Genomic DNA, 10538 nt, shown 5'->3' with positions numbered 1-10538 from the left:
GTTCCCGCACACCGGCAATGCCGACGCTCCATTTTGCCATCAAAAGCACGCGAAAGAGCTTTCACGAACGAGTGCCGCCCTTCGTCGGCTGCTGCTTCGTGATTGCCCGTTGCAATGGCTTCCTTTGCTGTTTAAAATCCAAAATCGTCTGTCTCCGAACGGCAATCACAAGCCCGAGTACTCATCAGCACACTTTCCGTGGCATCATTTGAATCCATATTCACTCACTTTCATTCTTACAGACACACACACACACACATACACAAGGCCTAATACGAGACAGTTCGCGAAAGGATAAAACATCTATGAATATTCATCACCAATAATCTGAATCATTTGCATGTTTTTTTGCCCTCCGTTTGTATGTGTGTTTGTGAAGGATGGGAACGTTCCTCAAAAGCTAACATTTACTGAGCAAGCACCAACGGCATGGGAAACTAGAAAGCAGCTCCCTATTCCCTAGAACGGTCTAGGAAAGAGAGACCACCGAAAACGTCGCCCGCCATAGTGTCACCTCATTCCGGCCGCCCCGTTGGAAAACAAGATAAGCTTAATAACTGCAAATGACTTTACGTTGCCAACGCTCGTAGGGCTTTTGGCTTCGTCCTTCGGCCAGCAAGCAAGCACACCAACGACACCACTAGAAGATGCATACTTTCAGGCGTGATAGTCTGAAGTATGAGCTGCTCAAGACGCTTTTTACGGCTAATTTAGCTTGAAAATGGTCCCATCTGGCTGGACGGTAAGTAGGCAACCACTGGAAAGACAAAACTATTACACTATGCTTAGTTTTTGCTCTCTGCTCGCCCGTCCCCTTATTTTGTACGGTGGTCCATCCCCGTCCAAAAAATCAGAGTGTATGTGGGTGTGTGATCCATTGAAACCATTTAACGTTTTGCACATCGTGTAAAAACACTTACCCCGGGAGCGTGTATTGTACGTGCATCGAAACGGGGAACTGGCACGAGATGCATTCCAGTGCTAGGATGAGAAGATTTACCGTTCACCATCGACGCTGCAGTAAATCCCGGCGAGTGGCGAACAAAAACAAAAAATCCTCCACCCTGCTGGCCAGATGAAGCTGTCAGACATTTCACTCAACCTTTCCTTTTCTAAGTGTCCATTACTCAGCGGCTTCCTTCCGAGTATGTGTCTTTCCTGCTTGCTCTCTCTCTCTCTCTCTCTCTCTCTCTCTCTCTCTCTTCTCTCTATCTCTCTCTCTTTCTCTCTCTCTCTTTCTCTCTCTCTCTCTCTCTCTCTCTCTCGCTCCATCTCCTATTTCCAAAACATTGGGTCAAATCGTGGGGAAAATATTCATACCTCTACACCGATCCCCAGCCCACGTTCTCACCAACCCCTGAAACGACTTGCGCTTTGCAACACTTGCAAGCCCTTGCACGGAACCGTTACACACGAGAATGCAACGCAAATCCCTTGCCGATTTATGCCGTGTCGGGTTTGGGATGGGAAACCTCGGGGAAAGCTTTATGCTTCCCAATGTTAACCTCCGCCTTACCCACCGTTTCGGGTTTCAGGCCGATTCGCAAGATACCGAAACCCGTTCGAAAGGAAAGGATTTGCTGCAACAATCGAAGCAGTAAAGCAGGATGGGAAGATGGAACAATAAAAAAAGCAGCTGCCCTTACACCGGGCACCGTCCGAAGGAAATATACTGTACCCGTGGGAGAAGAAACTACCACTGCAACTATGATGATGTTTTCTAGCGTGCTAGGTGTTTTTGCCGCCATTCGGTGTGTGCTTCAGTGTGTGTAGGCACGTGAGCTTGGCGGTGTACAGCAGCGGTGCTCCAAAATGCTAGGCAAAGAAAATCGCACGGCTCTGGACGGTTTGTTGCGTCCTGCAGCGGGGATGAAGAAAATTATACTGCACTTTTGTACCCTTGGGGATTTACGTTTTTTGTTCTTGTTGTTGTTGTTGTTGTTGTGTGTTTAGTTGCTTCCTGGTTTTAAGGCTTTGCTTTGTTACTTCCACGAACAATTCCTTCGGGAAGGGAGTTCTGTCATATTCACGCGATTTTCAGCACAGTCTGGCGCCCGGCCCATGAGAGAGTTATGAAACGTTGCATCTGTTTACCATTTTTTGAGTAATATTTAATATTTTTGCAATAAATTACTCATGAAGTTAACTAAATTTTACAGCAACTCGAGTTTGATTTAGAGCTTGTAGTTATGTCTTCAAGAATGATACGTAGATAGGGAAATTATACGGTATAATGGATCAGTTAGTGCTCACATACATGACAGTTTCTTATCTTTTTATCTACATATGTATTTATTTAGTTTATTTTTATTTAGTTTATTATTACGACCCAAACGTATTCTCTTGCCTGTTTATTTCATTTCGCTTTTTTATCGAAAAATGGTGCATTGTATGCAAAAAAAACAGAGATTTAATTTTATATACCAATAACAAGATTATAGCATTCCTCAACAATAACGCAACATTACTCACAATAATATATTATAAATAATTTAATATTTACAGTCGTTGCCGCTAAACTTTGAATCTAACTCACCTATTTTTGTCTTGAAGGCACTAATTTTAGACAGCGTGCCACAATTTTTGCCAAGAAGGTATACATTTTTGACAGTGTGCATCATTTTTTTTGTCTCTAAGGCATCGATTTTTGACTGTGAGTCTCGCTTTTTTACAAAATTTTACGTAATTTCTGAAACTTTATGTTCTGAAATGATTGAAATTAAGTTAAGTAGTGAATAATATCGTTGATAGATTTTAAAATATAACAATTGTTTTGCTAACATTAGAAGTTTTATTGGAGTGAGCAAGTTGGCATGTATTTTCAGGTGTGAACAAAAGCTTTAGAATTTCTAAAATCTTATATTTTTTTTCTCAAAAAACAATCAAATTACATGGTTTTTTATGTTCATGTGATTAAAAAATTGCTATTGCCAAAAATCTGCTCAAATACCTTGTAAAATGCGTTCCTGTTGCTCGACGAAAGTCTGGCCCCGATTGGTCTAATGCATCTTTAAGACGGTAGAAAAAAATAAAATCAAAAGCCTACGCGGATTACAGTAGAACGAGATCATCGCTGCATAGGAGAATTTTTTTTCGATGCACTGAACAATTATCGTCGACAAAATCGTGTGCTCTACCGCTCCTTCATTCGCCGTACTGAAAGGCAACTATTTTCTAAGCCGACACGGTTCTGGAGCTTCTGGAACAAACGGCGCAATATAAGTAGTATCCCTCCGTCAATTAGCTACATTGGCGAAACTAGTATCGATACATCCGATATCTGCAACACTTTCGCCAATCGTTTCGCTGATGCATTCACCCTTCCTGTTCACAATCCTAACACACTAGCAGAGGCCACCCGCAATACTCCATCCGATGCTATCGATTTTATTATTCCCACAATTGACGAAGCATTAATTGCGCGCACACTCAACGATATAAAACCATCTACTTCATCTGGACCTGACAATATTCCCGCATACATTTTGAAGCACTGCCGTCAATCACTTGCACCCATTCTTGCCAAAATATTTAATGATTCCCTTATGCGTGGCACGTATCCTGCGTCCTGGAAACACGCGCGAATGGTTCCTATCCATAAAAAAGGCAGTCGACTTCATGCTAGTAATTATCGTGGCATTGTATCCCTATGCGCTTGTGCAAAGGTGTTTGAGCTCATTCTATACAATCCGCTACTCACAGCAGTTCAAAACTATATGAGCCCTAGTCAGCATGGATTTCTCCCAAGGAGATCTTCCACCACAAATCTTGCTGAATTTGTTGGCTTCTGATTCGACAACATGGATCGTGGTACTCAAGTTGATGCAGTATATATCGACTTCAGGGCTGCGTTCGATAGTATTTCTCATGATATTCTACTTTCGAAGCTAAAAAAACTCGGTTTCCTCGACTGGCACATCACCTGGCTGCGTTCATATTTAACTGGTCGTTCGTACTACATAAGCATAGGATCTCATCGTTCTCACTCATTCACCAGCTCCTCCGGTGTGCCTCAAGGGAGTAATTTGGGACCGCTACTCTTCCTCATCTATATAAATGATCTATCATTCGTTTTACCGCCAGGCCAACACCTAATGTACGCCGACGATGTAAAAATATTTGCTCCAGTTAGAAACGACAGTGACTGTGTACGCCTTCAAACGATCCTTGAGAATCTGGATAGCTGATGCAGCAGAAACGCCCTCCAAGTGTGTGCTGATAAATGCCAGTGTATATCATTCAGCAGAGCCCGTCACCCCATTACGTTTACATACACTATGCTCAACACGGCTTTGGCTCGCACGACATGTATCCGTGATCTGGAGGTGCTACTCGATCAGAAGATGTCATTTCGCCCTCACATTGATAGCGTTGTTGCGAAGGGAAATCAGCTACTTGGTTTAATTACGCGGACCTGTAGCGAGTTTACCGATCCCATGTGCGTCAAGTCTATCTTCTATGCCATCGTAAGGTCGTGCCTGGAGTACTGCTGTCCGATCTGGTGCCCGCTCGGCGTTGGTGACATCAATCGCCTCGAAGCCATTCAACGGAGACTCACCAGGTACGCGGTTCGACTCCTTCCATGGCAATCCCACCACGCTCGGCCCACCTACCATCAGCGGTGTCTGCTTCTCGGACTTGAACCACTCTGCTCTCGACGTAAAAACGCCCAATGCCTTTTCATATTTCGGCTCCTTAACGGAGAGATCGATTCCCCGGCATTACTAGCCAGCATCAATTTGTTCGCTCCCTGTCGGATTCTTAGATCCAATTTCCATCTCCGTGCACCGCGTACCCGCAACAACCATAGCCAGGGACACCCCATTATACGTATGTCCCTCGAGTTCAATGAAGTGTTAGATTTGTTCGATTCTAGTATGTCTACTTCTACGTTCAAGGAAAAATTGCGTCTACGTCACATTTAATGTTAGCTTATAACTAGAGGTCTATTTATATGTTATAAATGATCATTGTTATACTTATCTTAATTTAATTATAAGGTTGCCGATTAGACACAATGGTCCGTCGGTTGTGTATGAAATAAATAAATAAATAAATAAATATTATGAGGATTCCTACAACAGTAAAAAATGATGACAGCACGTTAGAGTCACACAATGATGCGCACTGTCAAAAATTGATGTCGTAGAAGCAAAAATTGATGCGCTCTGTCAATAATAGATGCCTTAGAGCCAAAATTAGGTCGCAACGACTGTATAGCAGCGAATATAGACGACGTGCCACACTAAAAAAAACTGGTTCATCGTAACAGTCTAGCATGAAAAAGCTTTGTTTCATGGAATGGGATAAGAATTATTCAAAGATAGTCTTCACAAAACTATTTCTCCCAACCTGCCCAATGCTATAGACATTTTCCCTCTCGACAAATAAAATAACTGCCCTAAACCCATCTGTAATAATCTAACTCCCTAGGTTTCTACAACTAAAATTTACTACAAAACAACTACAAAACTACAACTTTATTTACATACCTTTAGTATATCATATTTCAACCATATTTTAAATATGCACCTAATCTGATCTACATGCTACCAGCAACCAATTCATGTTTTGTAATGAATTCTTCAAGTTCAACTTCAACCCTCGTACAACACTCATAACACAGCAGCTTGTTACTATTGAGTGCGAGGATCGTGTCTTTTTTAAGCCGTATTTTCTTCGCTAGCACAAACACTTACCAGCATGCAGCTCGTACGGAATTCGTTATGCCCTTCTTTCCTTCAGGCTATCACTGCCATACACAACCGATGCATGAGCCGTTGATGCTAAGGGTTTCGGCCATACTGGATGCCAGACACGCCACCCGAGTATAGGTAACGGGCTGACCCCGTTGCCCGTTGATTGAGGCTTGCGTGAATCTGTCTCTAACGACTGTTTACCTATTTGCCCACTCCACGCGGTGTGTTACGGAAGCACCGGAAGCATTGCCGAGGCCGAGTTCCGCTTGCGCTGGGATCAGAAAGCGCTAGAAGTGACCAACTCACCAGGCCACCATCTGCCACCGCCGTCCGTTTACTGTTAGTGCCTTCCGGAGTTACGGGAAGGATGATGATGATTTTGTTTTTCTGTGTCTCCTTTTGCGCTTCGTTCGGACTCCCTTCGCCTTGTTTCCAGTAAATGGCATACGGGAAGCAGGAACATTGCTACACAGACACTGCGACCACAGCAAAAACCCGGGAACGAACCGCCACTCATCGGAACCAAAAACAAAAAAAAAATACAGCACAACGCCTGAAAAACAGGGAAATTTTGACGCTTTGCCCTGTGCCGTGGTTCATCATGTCTGCCGTATGGTTGTGTTCCCGTGGCTTTCGCCCCGAGCTACACAGCCGTCCGCCGCACTCACTCTCGCTCACTCTACTGACTCGGCACACCTCGCGGTAAGCAATTACTGCATTGCAGACAATTTTCCCATGCCTTAACATCACAGGAGTTGCCGGCATTCCTCGGCAGCCCCAGCTCGTCAGTGGAGGATTTTGTGTACCGCGCATCGCATGTTGTTTCGCTCTGGCATCTTTTTATTTCCCTGTCCCGTGGTGGTCATGTCGTGTCGCCGTGTGTGACGAGCTGCCGCTGCCAAGTTCCTTCCCAAGCTAAGGGTGCTGTTTTGCATGGTCCTTTTTTCTTTCTACCTTTTTTGCTGTTGTTGATGTTGTGTTCTTGTACGAGAGAGTATGTATTTTATTTCCCGTTGCCCTTACGCCTCACAACGCGCATTCCAGCTGGATGTCTTTCGGTTGCCCATCCGATCGGGTTCGGGTGGTTTTCTGGTACGGTGGGCATTAGCCAAAAAACCTCAACGACGTCCATTGCGTACTTTTAGCAAACGTGCGGTCGACAACCGCACCGCTTCAGCCCACCCGCATGTCGAATCGCGCCAAAGCGACCTACAACAGGAGCAAGCATTGTCACAGCCACCGGTGCACCGGTGCCATGGTTGGCGCACGCATGTTGGACCCGTGATCGCTCACCGTGTGAATGACACATGAATAATGAAGTTGTCAGCTTCACGTCCCACTGCCCGAGAGTGTATTCCCGTGCGATCCGCAGCGGTCGGCCAGATCGGGCCCCGAAATTGGTTACATGAAGGCGAACGGTGAACAAGTCGGCTGATGTCGATGCTTCAGCCCTGTGTCGAACATTGTTGCCAGTGTCGTTCACCGTAAACACCGTTCGGTTCTGTCAGTTGTATTGAATGCGGAACAGGCCTTTTTTGTTTTGCGATAGGCCGTGGAATAGGTTGCCGCAAATAATATAAAACGGAAGCAAGCTTGGGAAAGAAATTAAACGCCCGACATGCAGGTGAAGGACAGGGCTCTTGATGAAGCATGTTACAATGGGCGAAGGAAACAAGCCACCAAACAAGTCTGCCGTCAGATCGAACACATAAAGTGTAAGGAAAATTCACTCAGTGCAATGACTATTTTTATGTGCTCACTCTTATGAAAAGCTGTAATTTCTTATTATCATCACACCTCATTAAAATCCACCAGCATTCCGCTTTCATCGCATACCAGCCACTGTAATGCATTTTCATTTTAACTATTAATTAAAAGCTTCTCACTCACTCGCCCTCTTGGATATCCCAAATAGCAAACTATGGCACAACGAGAAACCTCGAACCGAAGTAATCTGAAACCGAAACGTAAGCGGAAAGATCGATTGCTATAATTATAGCCGAGTGCGCGTTTAATCCTCATCCCAGCCAACCGTCGACGAAGACGACGTCGTGCCAAAACCATCCTCCCCGTCCTGCGTTCGTACCAAAACGGCAAAGTTTTCCGACCTACTGTTCCATTACACCAGCTTCATGCGAAATCGAAACCGTATTAAGCGAGACATGATCCCGTAGCTACAGCTTGGCGGATGCGAAGAAGCGATGGAGCGAAGGAAACGGGACAGACAACGGACACGAAAGTTCTTCCGACGTTGCGGATGATGATCATCGTATAATTACCATAATTTATTAATTGCTTAATTACTTTTCATTCGGTTCGTTTGCCAGCTCGATTCCAAATGAGGCGAGTCGACATGAATAAGTAAATTAAGACAAAAAAACACACATCACTATGAAAGGCGTCTCGAACGAATCGGTCGTGTCAATCGAATGCTTTCTTATCGAACAGCGAACCATAGTGATGATAAACCTGCGACACTGGTACGCATTGCTCGATCAAGGCGGCAGATGCTACTTTATGGGTCATTATTTGTATGACAAACGCAGCTCCGAACCTGCTACGGAGCGACTGTTTCGCGCAAAGCCAAGAAAGCACCCGACCTTCTGCAATGCAGATAAGCGCACTAGAGCGCGCACGTGACCGACTCTTAACATACAACATTCCGGTGGCCATTATGGGCCAACACAATGCGCTACTACGCGGTGACCATGCGATGGGATGCGATGAATAAAATATTTGCATTTTAACCGCAGGTTCGAGGTTCGCAGGGTGCAACTGAAACACGGAGTGAGCACACACACACTCACACACACACACAAATTTATTGGTGGATTTATTTCAGTGTGGTCGCGCATTAAAAATGCGTCACTTTGCATGTTTGTAAGTGATTTGAAGGTTCGAGGTGTTGCTCGGCGGCAACACTTTGTCCCTACATTGTAAAATGAAATTAAAAAAAAATGAATTTTATGATTTCAACAGCAAACAAATGCTACTTTACTGCAGCAAATACACCGAAATCAGAGCAAATATAGAATCCATTCGTAAATGTAAACAGAACCCAGCGCACCACCATTCCAGCACAGCAGGAATTGTATTGATTTTCTGTCCGATTTTCGGAATGGAATGGAAGATTCGTCTGCAGTTTACTTGAATGAACGACGTTCACTCACATCCAACGTGTCCGGACCACAGAGGCCTACCGATTGATGAAGACCACTTGCGACTACGCATTCGTCACCGCACCCCGTCCCCCCGGAAACGAACTAATATAATTCAATTGGAAATTGTTCAAATTCCTCAGAATGTGGATGTCCTTCGTGCAGGTTTCAAGACGTTCCTCAACCGCGCCTCGAGCCCTGGGGAAGCGACCAATGGATGGGCAATTTCACGGAAACCCTTCTCATAAGTTTGCCGGAAACTTGAAATTCAATAATCCCTTGATCAAATTCAATCACTTTCCCTGTACGCTCTGCGCTGTCTGCGCGTGAACGGAAGTTCAACACGTATTGGCCGCTTCCTTGTCCGTGAATAATTGAGCACTGATTTGGGCAAATTTTTTAAATAGAAAATGCATAATACAAATCAATCATGATTTCTTCCAGTGATTTTGAGAATGTTTTTCACATACGCAATTAGTAAAATCTATAATATGCTAGAATATACTGGAACTAACATAAATTACGGAATATCATTCAAAATACCTCAAGCTCTACCCCTCAAACAACTTCTTTTCAAAACAAACGAGCATTAAACGAACTGCTGTCCGGATACTACCGACAAACTCTTTGCGAAGAAAATCGATGAAAGTACTATCCAGCAAAGTACAACAAGTAAGCACATCACTTCCGGCCGGATTCATTGATTCCGATGCTTCCCTTCGCTTCTAGAACAAATTTCTGCTCTCCCCGTCGCGCTTGCCAAACAAACATAACCAAAGCTCGGAAGGCAAAAGAAAACTTTGTCATTCTTCTGTTTTAAAAGTTTTCCACCGCGGAAGTTTCATTTTATGCTTGGCAGAAACATATACCCTCCGCCACAGCCACAGTCAAAACGCGGGTAGCAAATAGGAACGAGGCAATGGTTAGAACACCAACTTTTCCTGCTTGCTCATGCTTTAGATCCGTGTTTTATTTTTATTGTTGTCTTCGCTTCGGCTCAAAAAGGAAACGACAAAGAAAAATACATTTGAACGAACTTTCCGTTTTGACACAAACCATCGAGTAACTGCAAGTAGCAGTGTTAAATTATTTCAATCGTTCAATAATAGACCACCGGTGGCATCACAATCACGCACACACACACACCCTACCGGTACCGAAAATTGTCTTTTTGGTGAGTGAAAATTTGAAACAAATTGTCCACTCAATTTACCCGATGGAAGTTGCTTTATTAACTATGCATAACCGATGGCACTGCCCGCAGATACAAACACACACACTCACACACAGAAACGCCATGGCAAGAACACCAAGAAACGGAAACGAGAGAGCGAGTCGCGCTGACCCAAAACACTTACCCGGTAGCGTGGCTATTAACTTGATTGGGCCCGGCCCCGGTACACCGGGACATCGGAAAAACGGTAAAATAAAATAAAAAGCAATTGCCCTACTCATGAGCCGGGCCGCGTCACGAGCTGCTCAAAGCCCTTCGCCCTGCCCGGTCACTCAATTATTCAGCGTGCTTGTTCCGAGAGTTGCAATTATTGTTTGCTCCTGCCGCACGGGCATCCTGCCTTGCTGTGTACGGGGCCAGGGCGGAGCGAGCCGAATAATAGATCACAAACAAGCTTGCTCTAGCGGGCAGGCTCAAAAGCAGGTCAGCCAAAAATACAACGTCCCT

Source organism: Anopheles coluzzii, chromosome 2 (assembly GCF_943734685.1).
Source record: "Anopheles coluzzii chromosome 2, AcolN3, whole genome shotgun sequence".
Taxonomy (NCBI): Eukaryota; Metazoa; Arthropoda; class Insecta; order Diptera; family Culicidae; genus Anopheles; species Anopheles coluzzii.
Note: the sequence above shows the minus strand (reverse complement) of the source record.